Source organism: Lethenteron reissneri, chromosome 71 (assembly GCF_015708825.2).
Source record: "Lethenteron reissneri isolate LAM-NWPU_2019-01 chromosome 71, ASM1570882v1, whole genome shotgun sequence".
In the NCBI taxonomy this organism is placed as follows: Eukaryota; Metazoa; Chordata; class Hyperoartia; order Petromyzontiformes; family Petromyzontidae; genus Lethenteron; species Lethenteron reissneri.
In genome coordinates this window covers 377,720-382,719 of record NC_083849.1, presented here as the reverse complement: position 1 = coordinate 382,719, position 5,000 = coordinate 377,720, and the positions used below count along the sequence as shown (strand labels likewise).

Genomic DNA, 5,000 nt, shown 5'->3' with positions numbered 1-5,000 from the left:
CACGGCGGGGGGCCACGTGACGGTGGCCGGCGTGACGGTGGCCACCGTGGTGACGGCCGTGCTGCTACTGGCCGCTGGACTGCTGATCACTCGCAGGTCAGGCGAAGCCACCCCCCCCCCACCCCCCCCCACCCCCCACTGGTGACAACGCGACGCTGTCCCGGAACAAAGTCAGACTCTCTGTTGAGACTGGAGGAGGAATCTGATAAGCTATGAAGCTCTTTGTCACAAACGTCTGGTCGAGGACAGATGACGCCGCGTGGCTTCTCGTTTGATGATCTCGCGCCAGAGTGACGTTGCGTTACATCAAAAAGTTTGTGTCCGCGACTTGTGGTAACTAAACTATTTTTGATCTTCTCTGACCAGTGGGTAAGGTACCCACTGCTGTGTAGCTCTTCATCAGAAGCAACCCGGCCATCACAAACGATCGCAGCTCAACCCAGTGGCTCACCATCATCATCATCATCACCATCATCATCACCATCATCATCACCATCATCATCACCATCATCATCACCATCATCATCACCATCATCATCACCATCGTCATCATCACCATCGTCATCGTCGTCGTCGTCACATGCGAATTTATAGTAGCAGCCACATGCTCTAAACACGTGGCATGTTGATTCTCAATGTGCACGGGAAAAACCGGAGGACCCAAAGAAAAATCCACGCGACAACGGAGAGAGACACAAACTCCAACTATACAGCAGCAGGGGTCAGGGTCAGGATCAAACCCACGACCTTCTGCATACCAGGCGAGGTAGTTAACATCTCCTAGCCACCGTGATTATGGAGAGAGGCACATGAACTCCAAATATACAGCAGCAGCAGGCGTCAGGGTCGGGATCGAACCCACGACCTCCTGCACATCAGGCGAGGGAGTTAACATCTCATAGCCACCGTGATGATGATGAGAGAGACACAAACTCCAAATATACAGCAGGCATCAGTGTCAGAATCAAACCTACAACCTCCTGCCTACCTGGCGAGGTAGTTAACATCTCGTTTTGTGCCGGACTATCTTGGCCTGCCCCCCCACCCATCCCAGAGGAGGCCACCACTCGCTAACAGGCAGCACTTGCCCTACGGGGCGGCGTGGGCTACACGGGAGACCTTTGCCTGCGGTGTGTGTGTGTATGTGGCAGGCGCTGTGGGTACAGCAAGGCCAAGCAGGATGATGAGAAGCAGCAGTTCGAGAACGGGCACGGTGAGACGCTGATGGCGATGATGATGATGCTGATGATGATGCTGATGATCATGATGATGCTGCTGATGATGCTGCTGGTGATGGTGATGATGCTGATGCTGCCGATGATGATGCTGCTGCTGATGATGCTGATGATGATGGTGATGATGATGCTGCTGATGCTGCTGATGATCGTGATGATGCTGCTGATGATGCTGATGATGATGCTGCTGATGATCGTGATGATGCTGCTGCTGATGCTGCTGATGATCATGATGATGCTGCTGATGATGCTGCTGGTGATGATGCTGATGCTGCCGATGATGATGCTACTGCTGATGATGCTGCTGATGATGCTGATGATGACGGTGATGATGCTGCTGCTGATGCTGCTGATGATCGTGATGATGCTGCTGATGATGCTGATGATGATGATGCTGATGATGATGATGCTGCTGCTGCCCCCATACTGAAGCATCGGTCAAAAAAGAGCTTCACAGCTCATCAGATTCCTCTTCCTACCCCCCCCCCTCCTCCCCCCCCCTCCTCCTACCCCCCCTACTCCTACCCCCCCTCCTCCCCCCCCCCTCCTTCCTGCCTCTTCCTCCCCCCCCTGATTGTGAGAATTGTGATGATTGTGATGATTGTAATGATTGTGATCGTGATGATCGTGATGATTGTAATGATTGTGATCGTGATGATTGTAATGGTTGTGAGAATTGTGATGATTGTAATGGTTGTGATCATGATGATTGCGATGATTGTGATTGTGATGATTGTAATGATTGTGATGATTGTAATGATTGTGATGATTGTAATGGTTGTGATCGTGATAATTGTGATGATTGTGATTGTGATGATTGTGATGATTGTAATGGTGGTGATTGTGATGGTCCCAGCGATGCTGCCTGGTGTCAGGTCCTACGTGGACCCCCACGCGTACGAGGACCCCAGCCTGGCGGTGCGCGAGTTCGCCAAGGAGATCGCTCCCTCGGCCATCAAGATCGAGAAGGTCATTGGTGGCGGTGAGCTGCCACCACCACCGCACCACCACCACCACCGCACCACCACCACCATCACCACCACCACCATCACCACCACCATCATCACCGCACCATCACCACCAACACCATCACCCACTGCACCACCACCGCACCTAGCCACCGCCACTACCCACAACCACCACCACCACCACCGCCACCGCACCACCACCACCACACCATCACCACCGCACCACACCACCGCACTATACCACCCGCCACTACCGCACCACCACCACTGCACCCACCACACCACCGCACCACCACCACTACGGCACCCCACCTCCCCACCTCCCCCCGCCACTGGGGATGGCTGCCACCGGGTTGCCCCTTAAGCCGGGCCAAACAGCGCCATGGCGCTCACCGCCCTCCCCCCCCCTCCCCCCCTCATGCGCGTGCCACCGTGCCGGCAGCCTCCACAGCGGCTGCTGCTGCTTCGCGCTGCCAGGCGCTTGGCCCCCCACAGCCTGCTGGAGGCTGCACGGGGTTAGCAACTCCGTCTCTCTGTTTGTGTGTCCCCCCTTCCACCTCGCCCACCCCCCCAGGGGAGTTTGGCGAGGTGTGCCTGGGCCGTCTGCGCTGCGCCGTGGGGGGGGCCGGCGGGCGGGGGGGGCGGGGGCTGCTGGGGGGCCGCAGGGAGACCTGCGTGGCCATCAAGACGCTGCGGCCCGGATACTCGGAGCAGCAGCGGCGCGACTTCCTGGCGGAGGCCAGCATCATGGGGCAGTTCGAGCACGGCAACGTGATCCAGCTGCGCGGGGTCGTCACCAAGAGTGAGAGGGGGGAGGGGAGGAGAGAGGGGGAGGGATGGGGGGGGAGGGATGGGGTAGGGATTATGGAGAGAGATGGGGGGAGAGAGAGGATGAGCCGTAGTTGATTAAGCACTAAGACGAGTGAGTGAGTGCGTAACACGAAGAGTGAGGCCATGCGGTGGTGGTGGTGGTGGCATTGGTGGTGGTGGCCATGATGGTACAGGGTGGACTGTGAGAACGAGTGGTGTGTGTGTCTGTGGGAGTGTGTCTGTGTGAGTGTCTGTGTGTGTGTGTCTGTGTGTGTGTGTGTGTCTGTGTGTGTGTGTCTGTGTGTGTGTGTGTGTCTGTGTGTGTGTGTCTGTGTGTGTGTGTGTGTGTCTGTGTGTGTGTGTCTGTGTGTGTCTGTGTGTGTGTCTGTGTGAGTGTCTGTGTGAGTGTCTGTGTGTCTGTGTGTGTGTCTGTGTGTCTGTGTGTCTGTGTATGTGTGTGTCTGTGTGAGTACCTCAACCCATGACACCTGGGGTGTGTCCCGTGACCTCTTGCCATCGGCGAGAGCCTTCGATACATCATGCGATGGCACCTGCCCTGGCACAAGCGCCGTGGTGACGTCACCGACCCTTAGGCGCCTGGTCTGCAGGAGGTCGTTGGTTTGATCCCAACCCTGACGCCTGCTGTATATTTGTAGTTTGCGGTGTCTCTTGCCGTGACGATGATGACGATGATGACGATGATGACGATGATGACGATGATGACGATGATGATGACGATGATGACGATGATGATGATCATGAGCCACTTCGTTGAGCAATCATTTTTGATGGCCACGTCGCTTCTGATAAAGAGCTACATAGCTCAGTGGGGCCTTACCTGGTAAATGTAAAAAGTAGTTAAACTTAGTTGTAGGTTTACTTAGTGGTGAACGGCGGTTGTCTTTGTTGTTTTTGTTGGCAGGTAAACCGCTCATGATCGTCACAGAGTTCATGGAGAACGGCTCACTCGACTCCTTCCTCAGAGTAAGTCACGGCCATGACGGTAACGACGGCGGCCATGACGGTAACAACGGCGGCCATGACGGTAACAACGGCGGCCATGACGGTAACAACGACGGCCATGACGGTAACAACGACAGTGGCGACCATGACGGTAACAACGGCGGCCATGACGGTAACAACGATAACGTCAACATGCATCGCACCACTACACCGTGTTTGCTCGCTCTCATAATAAACATCTGTCCATCTCACTCTCCATCTCCTCCCCTCCCTCCCCATCTTCCCTTCATCTCACCCCTCCCTCCCCCCCCCCCCCCCGCGTGTGTGACGGTGCGCGTCGTGCACGTGTGTCGCGCGTGTCGCGTGGTGCACGTGTGTGACGCGCGTGTCACGTGGTGCACGTGTGCGTGTGTCGCGTGCGCGTCCCCAGAGGAACGACGGGCGCTTTGCGGTGATGCAGCTGGTGGGCATGCTGCGTGGGTGGCGGCCGGCATGCGCTACCTGGCCGACACCGGCTACGTCCACCGCGACCTGGCCGCCAGGAACGTCCTCGTCAGCGCCGGCCTCGTGTGCAAGGTCTCCGACTTTGGGCTCTCGCGCGTGCTGGAGGACGACTCGCACGCCACCCACCACCGTGGTGAGCGGGGGGCGTCCACGCCTCCCCCACTCAGCACCTTGCCCACGTGTGTGTACGTGTGTGTGTACGTGTGTGTGTGTGTGTACATGTGTGTGTGTGTACATGTGTGTGTAGTCATGGACTCCCCTAAGGGACAGATCTAGAACTCGCAGAAATTCGCTGGAATTGGCTCCTTCCTCCAACCCGGCCATTACAAACTCCCCATGTGGTCACCCCCCTCACCCTCCCCAGCAGGGGGGTAAGACCCGATCCGCTGGACGGCTCCCGAGGCGATAGTGCTGCGCACGTTCACGTGGGCGAGCGACGTGTGGAGCTACGGCGTCGTCATGTGGGAGGTGATGTCCTACGGGGAGCGGCCCTACTGGGACATGAGCAACCAGGACGTGA

The 5,000-nt window shown here is 57.1% G+C and overlaps 1 pseudogene; it reads left to right on the top strand.

Annotated features, from left to right (window-relative positions):
• Positions 1 to 5,000, top strand: part of LOC133361166 (ephrin type-A receptor 4-like) — a 36,880-nt pseudogene that overhangs the window by 18,565 nt on the left and 13,315 nt on the right.